General features: G+C 46.2%; 1 protein-coding gene across 12 annotated transcripts in view; it reads left to right on the top strand.

Annotated features, from left to right (window-relative positions):
- Positions 1-3,525: 3,525 nt before the first annotated feature.
- The window catches only part of GBF1 (golgi brefeldin A resistant guanine nucleotide exchange factor 1), a 119,292-nt gene continuing 113,952 nt past the window's right edge, over positions 3,526-8,865 (top strand). For all 12 annotated transcript variants that reach the window (XM_073904275.1, XM_025881126.2, XM_025881123.2 and 9 more), the window contains exon 1: positions 3,526-3,775. The gene's annotated coding sequence lies outside the window, so the exon portion shown is untranslated. The remainder of the gene's footprint in view (positions 3,776-8,865) is intronic.

Raw genomic sequence — 8,865 nt, 5'->3', positions numbered from 1 at the left:
CATTGGGCCACGCCCCTCCCCACGTGGCTGAAACCTCGCCGAGCGAGAACATTTTGGCAGAGCCAAGCGGGATAGAGTATAGTGGCCCCGGTGGCCCCGGAGAAGTGGGGCCAGGCCTCCACCCTGAGCGATGTGCAGTGGTGCCGGGGGAATAGGGCAGCCCGAACGCCAGGTGGGAGGGCGCACGGCCCGGGAGAGGCCACCGGGTTTCAGCGCTTGGTTGCCGCTCACGTTTCGCAGATTTTCCCCACTTGTCGCTGTCTGTCTCTCCACGCTTTGTCTCTGCTCCAGTCCTCCCACATCTTGCCCTTCTTTCCTCTTCTTTCTCCTCCGCCGCTTACTCCTGCTGTTTGTCCCTCTCCTCCCTCCTCTTCCACTTTGAAAGACTAATTTATCTTTCTCAGTGCTCCTCTTTTTCTTCACATCTTTCACTCTTCCTCTTCTCGGCTATCTCCCGCCCTCTCCCCCCACCTTTCCTCTCTTCCAATTAAGGCAGCTTCGTGGACAAAGCAGGGTTTGGTATGAGGCAAACCAAAGAGTCATTCTAACCCTGCCACCAACATTTTAACCCTGCCACCATCACCAAGTGACCTTGGACGAGTAACTTATCACCCCTCCTACTCCTGCCTACCCCTCAGAATTAAAGGAAGCTCTCTCTGTCAGTACTCAGGCTGGGGCACTCAGGCCTGGGTGGTTCGTCTGCTAGTCTGCGCCCTTGGCTGGCCCAGGCTCTGCTCTCCCAGCCTTGAGAGGGCTAGCATCTAGGTTCAGTCCTGTGGGAGAGGTGTGGCCTTGGTACTTGCTAGCTAGGGAGTTGCAAGCAACAGGACAGATGTCCCAGGGAACATGTGGAGTCAGGCCGGGTAGCTTGGGTGACCCTGAGGGCCCTAAGTGATCCTAAAGGAAATCTGACCAGTCATGTCTCTGCTTAAAACCCTGCAATGGCTCCTAATTGTCAAGATAAAGGCTAACCCCCCTAGCCTGGCATACAAGACTTTCAGCACCTGACCCTGTCTTCTCTTTTTGTTTGTTTGTTAAAGCACAGGAACAGGACCCAGGGGCAGAAGAGCTGCCTGGACCTAACCCTGTCTTAATCTCCAGTCTCTGAGTGGTTTCCTGCACATCTCTGGCCTTTCTTCTGACAGTAACATACTTCCAGTCTTCATCTTGCCAACTCCTACTCATTTTCCTCAGCTCCAATCAGGTTTCATTTTCTCTGAGAAACTTTCCCTGAACTTCCAAGATAGCCAGATGTCTAGCTTCTTGCTCCCACAACCCTCTTACACATACCCTCTGTTATCCCACCCACTATACTGAAGAGATCAGCTTATGTGATGTCCTCTATTATGCTAAGATTGAGCAGGGCAAGTACCGTGTCTTCCTCATATTTCTATTCCTAGGCATAATGTAGGACTCAGTACTGAAATCTGAGGGAGATGTTCTGCCTGGTAAGATGATGGGCATGTTCATCTTTCTCCTCCTCATCTCTAACATAATCCCATTCATGCTTTTTAGAATTTTTTACAAGATTTTATTTATTTGTTTATTTTTAAAGATTTTTATTTTTATTTATTTATTTGTCCAAGATTGAGAGAGAGAGCGAGAGAGAGAGAGAGAGAGCATACAAGCAGGGGGAGGGAGAAGCAGGCTCCCTGCTGAGCAAGGAGTCCGATGCGGGACTCAATCCCAGGATCCTGGGATCATGACCTGAGCCAAAGGCAGACGCTTAACGACCGAGCCACCCAGGTGTCCCAAAAGATTTTATTTTTAAGTAATCTCTATGTCTAATGTGGGGCTCGAACTCATAACCCTGAGATCTAGAGTTACATGCTCCATTGATAGAGCCAGCCAGGCGCCCCAACCATTCAGCTTTTAGGTTGATTCATTTTTGGGGGTATATGAGAGCGGAGATGAGGAAGACAGGGAGTTTTGGTCCACTTAGGATTTTCCAGTTGGCTATCCAGGACCTCTCAATCTGAGACAGGCCCAGAAGACCAAATCCCAGTTTTCAAATGAAAGTGGAAATGGTTCAGATGTACTGTGGAAAGACGTGCTAAGGTGGTTTTATCTTCTTCCTCTGAATCTTTTTGGTTGAAAGATCCTCAATCTGGACCCAGAGTTCAGGAGCCCAATGTACAGGTGCAGGGAGCTGTTGAGGAGTTCTTCAGGTCTGATGTTCAGTCTTATGGATTCTTCAAATTAGAGGAATCTAGAGCATTCCCACATTCCTACAGGTTAGGTATGGGGTTCTCTGGATTTGGGGCATCCATAAATGGGAAGAAATGGGGAGAAAGTTGGTATCTTTTTCCACTCCCTCAGCAGTCTCTTCAGGTCTGCCTGTAACCCTGGGCTCTATCCCGGCAGATAGGCTGAGAATTCCACCATTCAATCAGCAAGGAGAAAACCCTCCTATCTTCTTCCCCCACACTCTCACTGCTCGGTAATTCTAACTATCCTGGCAACCTCTATCATCTCTTGCAAGGGGAGAGGCAGCTGGGGGTAGAAAAGTGAAGATTGGGGTGGGCATCTAGCTCTTCAGCCTTTTAGCATTTCCAAGGCAAACAGGAAAAGCTTCAGTTTCCTGTCACTGGTGATGCTGACTAACCCCCTGATTAGCCTTTTTCCAGGTAGGTAAGGAGCATCCAAGGCTTAGTATGAGGAGCAGAGTTGGGAGTCACAGCCTGATAGACTAAGGCATAAGAGGTAGTGAGAGGCAGTGAAAAGGAGAGCTGGACTGAGGGTGAGGACACCTGGGTTTGTCTCTCTGCTCTGCCTGCTCTGCCATTAACTAGCTATGTGAACGTGGGGGCCATCTTTCCACACTGGGACTTGGTTTCCCGCTCTGCAAATTGAGACCTGAATTAGATATCCAAGATTCCTGCCTCCTCCCATTTTCTCTGTTTCTGGATGATAGGAATGGGCACAAGACACAGAAACAGTTGGGATGGGACAGACAGGTGTATGAGAAGCCAAACGGCAGGCAGACGGGAGGGTGGGGGAGGGGAGGATGGAATAGATTGAAGGACTGGTCCTAGGACGGAAAGAACCCGGAGCTGCCTCGAAAGGAAGTGAGCCCTCAAGGGGCAAGATATTGGCCTAGATGACTTTGATAGGTGGTGGCCGGGGGTGCGCAGGAGAGTAGGGTCGCCCGCTCAGGTTCTCAAAGCGGACCCCGCCCCCTTACCAGCAAATCGTAACTTTCCTCCCCATAATGCCCAGCAGCCACTGCTAAACCGCGCACTGCAACCGAACTCTACCTAACTCCACCTCTCTAACCGCCCAGCACAACTTCTCCATTTTTATTGGCTTTTATGGCTGTCATTCAGAGAGTACCCTTATTCGTTGGTTGTCCCCTACCTACCCTTTTCTTTCCCTTGTAATCTCGCCTTCTTAGGCTGTACCTGCCCCCCGAAGCGAACTTCCTTTTTCTATTGGGTAGCTGGAATGCCACTTCTCACGATACAAAGCTATGATTGGCTCTGCGCGCCAGGGCTCGCGCAGTTACCAGGCAGCGGGCTAGACTGAGGCTAGTTACCACGTCAGTGAGCTGACAGGGAAGGTAGCCGGCTCCACCGCCCGTTCCGGCCGAGTCTTCCTGGCCGACTGTGCGGTCCCTGACTTCGGCCTCAACTTCCAGGAAACGGGCTCCTTCCCTTCTCCCATCTGCCACCAGAGCCGGGAGAGTCGGTTAAAGACGTCTTCGGGGCCCGGGCTGGACATGAACAGCGGCTGCGGGTCCTGGGACTAGGCCCCGCCATTTTGGATCCGCTGACAGGTCAGCGAAGTCTCTTCTTAGAGTTCCAGTGTCGTGAAGGCCGCCCTGACATCGCCATAGGGAATGAGGGGAGGTGGGCCCTTAAGTTGGACGAGCCGGGTGGGTTAAGAACGCAGGGGCAATAATAAAACAGGAAGAGATTGTTGTGGGAGAGAACTGGGAGGCATGCAGGGGGCAAAGGTCAGGCCCTTGCGGCCGGAGGGGCGACTTCAGCTCTGACTTCTGATCCCTTTCGGGTGCCGGAATCTTTCTTCCTGTGTTCCCAGGCTTCACCTAGCCTTCAGCTCCCCTCTTCTAGAGCTTTCTGTATCCCAAAGAGCCCAGTCCTCAAAAGCTGAAAGCAAACCTAAAGAACATTGTATCTACTTTTTAGGGTTGATTTTTAGACCTTAGAAATTAGAATCTCTGCAGATCCTGTACAGCGTCCACTTCTGTGTGACTGCCTCCTTAATACAGCTGAACTGCTTCATTAATACTGGATGATGAACTAGTGCAACCTAGACTCAGGTAGTGAGTGAGAAGAGGTGTGGAAGGATTGAGGCCAGTCTTATGAAGACCTGGGCTAAGAGAAGACTTTCCACTTCTGGGGCAGCTCAACTGCCAGTCTGGGTCTGTATGTAAACACTGGACTTATCTTCTGAGACTGTTTCTTCCTTTACACAATCTTTTACAGATATTCTCTTCTGGTGTGTATTTTGGTTGGCATTTCCCCCCAAGGTGTTCTCGTCATTTGGCCTAAAGAGATGTTTAATCACAAGGGAGCCACTCTATTATGACATATTTGGCCGAGAACAGAGAGGGATTTGAGTATTGGTGAAGTTTGGTAGTTGGCCTATTATTTTTAGTGGGTAAAAAGGCTCGTGAAAGATGTTCAGCTAATTTAAAAGTGGTAGGGTCCGGGCAGCAGAGTGAATGATGGAGCATAACTCCAAAGAGTAGTTTATGGCACTGTGGTAACCTTTGATAAATTGCTGTATAGTAAAACTGTAAAAGTCTCCAGAGTGCCTTCAGAAATGAGGAATAGTGTAAATAGTGTTTTTTAATGCACTACATAGAAATTTTTATGCCTTTAATTCAGGTATATGAGGCACTTCTCTGGGCCCTGTGGAGGAGACAAATAGAAAGGTCTGTTTTGGGATTGCTCTGTTTAATTTACCCACTTCTTAAAAGCAGTAGCATATATGTGCAATGGCCTACCTAGAGCATGAGCTATAAGTATCAACCTAATGCCTTTCAGAAAGTAATGGACACTCAAAAAGTGTTATCTGTACCTAGGATTAGTTGTAGTATGTGATCCTGACTTGTGGCCTAGTTCTGGCCTTGGCGGTCAGGACTTTGCAAGGTGAGGTACTAACAAGGAGGATCAAACCCTCATCGTGTTAGAAGGAAAAATGTATAGGAGTGACTGACTAAACTCAGTTTCTAATTACCTAATGCCCTCTGCCCTCCTGAAATTGTGTGTGTGTGTATGTGTGTATGTTGGTGGGGGATAGCATTGTTCGTATTTATCAATTTTAAATAAGTGGGAGGGAAATGGTCCAGGAAACAAGTTTATATTTTAACTTGCTGATCTAAGTTGCAGAATTTCTACAAAAAAATAGAAAGTGGCTTATGAAATGACATAGCCAGGTTTGAAGAACCTGCCTTGCTCACCTGGGTTGATGTGCCGTGTTGTGCTCTGTTGAGTTGATAGGCTTTGCATAATAGGCAGTCTAGTCTTTGAGTAGATAGTGTGACCAATCCAGCATCTTTTCAGTTGGGCCTGGAGGTGACTCAGGCCTCAAAGACTTCCCCTTTCTTTACCAAAAAGTCATTTTCTAGGTAGGAATAGTTTTTTACCCCCAACCCTTACCCCAAATCAGAAAATTTGTTCTTTTGTATGTCAACCATACTTCAATTAAAAAAAAAGAAAAGAAAATTTGTTCTTCCTTCAAGACTTGAATTTGAGCTATATTTCAGAGGTGGCTGTAGACAGTGTCTTCTAATCTTGACAGTGATGCTTATTGGCTCCGTAGGAGCTCAGGTTGTAGACACCTCTCCTCATGAGTAGCCGGGCACCAATCCCAGTTGAACTCATAGTTCTCAGAGTTCCACTACTATTTCATGTTCCAGAATGCATGATGACTGCCACTTTTAGATAATAACTTCATTGATAGGGTACTTAGACTGGCTAGAGTGAGGGCAGCTGGAGAGGCAAAAGATGCAGCTCCTGCTTTTAAGGAGACACACTGTATTTATACAGTACTCTCTGGAAGGATCATCCTCGTCTTTGTTTGCCACTTATGTTGATTGATCACAGTCTGTCCCTGTGGTTCAGTGTGACTGATTAGAATGATTCTGCTGTTGGGGTAATGGTGAAGTTGAGTTGAAGGGAGAAGGGGAGGTTTGTTTTACCATGAGGCTGAAAAGGCTTGTGTAAATATAATTGGCAGCTGTTATCTTTTATTGTTCTTTTTCTATATTCAGTATGTTCAACAGCAGTTGTTTAATTAAATGAAAACATAATAGAGCAGTCTGTTGATTTGGAGCCCCAGTCATAGTGAGAGTGATCATGGAAGTAACGATTTGTTGCCATCACATAAACCAAGGATTACAAGCTTAAATGCCTGAGTATCAGGCAGGTAATGTAAATGAGGGAAGTAAGCCAGGTATGAATGTATTAGGATGTAGTAGGGACTGTTGTGTACTGGCATGTGGGCACAGTATGACCAGTCTTCCTGTTTTTCAGGAGAAACTTGAAATTCAGATCGTTGTGTTTTAAACTCTTGGCAACTGGTTAAAGTCTTTAAAAACCTTTTCCAGATAGAACAAATATGTCTGTGGTTTGGATTCTATCCATCATGGGTGGATGATGACCCCTGATAGACAAGACAGGCATGCCTTATGAGACTTAATCATTGCAGTTTGCCTTATATAATCACACAGGCTAACTTTTTATCTTTGTCCTACTCTGTGAACTGTCACCCTTATTGTCACTTTGGGTGCTGTGAATGGTTAAAAGATGAGTGAGAGAGAGAAGCATTGTTTCATTTTTCATCTCCAGGCTGGTAGAAATGACATCTTTGGACATATCTTAGTGGCTCACCTTGCATATCACCTTGGGATAGACTCAGAATCTCCATAGAGGGAGGAGGTGTCATGGCAGAGCTGAGGTACACTGGTTGCCTGATTATTGGGTTTGGGAGGATTTTCCATTCGTGACCTGTCAGGGCACCAACTCTTTCTAGTTTGACTTTCACTTACCTCCACCCTTTGGGTAAATTTCTTTAGCCAGTAAGTTATTTACTAATTCAGTAATTCTTGGTCACTCTCTGTGCTTTATTAGCACAAAACTGTGTTATATTCCTTGGCTAGCTCTGGGAATCTTTTTTGGTGGTGGTGTTTTTTAAAGATTTTATTTATTTATTTGACAGAGAGAGACAGTGAGAGAGGGAACACAAGCAACGGGGAGTGGGAGAGGGAGAAGTAGGCTTCCCACAGAGCAGGGAGCCCGATGCGAGGCTCAATCCCAGGACCCTGGGATCATGACCTGAGCCGAAGGCAGATGCTTAACGACTGAGCCACCCAGGCGCCCCTAGCTCTGGGAATCTTACAAGCTGCATCTTTAGTGCTTCTCTGGAACATTTGAGAGATAGAGTGAAGATAAACCTTGGAAGGGCCAGTTGAGGGTCATTTAGCTTCTGCCCTCTCAGAAAGCCCATCCATTTTCTTGGTTTGCACAGCTCTGTATTAGACACCAAAGCACCATGAAGCAGACAAACAGGCTTGGCCTTTGGAGAATGTAATTTCTTATTGGATAAGGACAACTTTTTTTTTTTTTAGATTTTATTTATTAGAGAGCGAGAGAGAAAACACACACACACAGACACGAGTCGGGAGGACAAAGGGAGAGGGAGAAGCAGACTACCCACTGGGCAGGGAGCCCGACTTGGGGCTCCATCCCAGGACCCAGAGATCAGAACCTGAGCTGAAGGCAGACGCTTAACTGACTGAGCCACCCAGGCACCCAAGAATTACATATTTCTGAGAAGAAATGTGAACATGCATATAGCACATGAAGAGACTTCAGGAAAATAGATAAGAAAATAGACTGGTGGGTAATGTGGGTTCTTTTTGTGTTTAGAGTAGCCTGTGTGGAATTGGTAACTCTGATAGAGAAACAAATATGGGATGCAGAAAGAAGATTTGCCTGCCTGGCTTAGAGTCCTTGTCTTCTATGAAGTCATTGTTCTTACAAGAGCTGGATGTGAGCTGCACTATATTGAAGAGTCAGTCTTTGATGTTAGTTCATCCATTTGTTCATTTGCTCCTTCAGTATTTATCATTTATCTTACAGGCATTGGGGATAAAAAGGTGAATAAATCATGGTGTCTTCCTGAGATACCTATAGACTCACGGGAGACACAGACTAAATGAATAATTATAAATGAGTATAAGTTCTTTAGAGCTATGTACAGTGAATGGGATGACAAAAAGGACTATTAATACTCTCTGGGGGAGTGGGTTAGCTAGGGAAGATCTCACAGAGCAGGCATTGTAATAACAACTAATTTTTGGAGGGTTTAAATAGTGCTGGTACCATGCTAGGTGCTTTATAGTCTTATATAGGCCTCACAACAAACAGATGAGGCACTATCTTCATTTTGCAATGGAGAATTGTAAACTGGGGTTCAAAAAGGCTAAGAAACTTGGCTAAGATCATAAAGGTGGTAACAGTCAGGACTGTTTTGTTTCTGAAGCTTGTTTTTGTAACCACTGTGGTATTCTGACTTTCTCATTGACTTTTGGATGGAATGAGTAAGGGTTTACCAGGTGGACAAGAGTGAGAAAAAAATATTCAAAACAGAAAAGGAACAGTAAGTGCAAAGGCAGACAACAAAGACCATGATTTTATTTTATTTTTATTTTATTTTTTTAAAGATTTTATTTATTTGAGAGAGAGAATGAGAGAGAGAGAGAGCGCACATGAGAGGGGGGAGGGTCAGAGGGAGAAGCAGACTCCCTGCTGAGCAGGGAGCCCTATGCGGGACTCGATCCTGGGACTCCAGGATCATGACCTGAGCCGAAGGCAGTTGCTTAACCAACTGAGC

Source organism: Callorhinus ursinus, unplaced genomic scaffold (assembly GCF_003265705.2).
Source record: "Callorhinus ursinus isolate GAN/ISIS: 27379988/994484 unplaced genomic scaffold, GSC_fseal_2.0 scaffold20, whole genome shotgun sequence".
NCBI classification, from domain to species: domain Eukaryota; kingdom Metazoa; phylum Chordata; class Mammalia; order Carnivora; family Otariidae; genus Callorhinus; species Callorhinus ursinus.
This window is presented reverse-complemented; position numbering and strand designations above follow the sequence as displayed.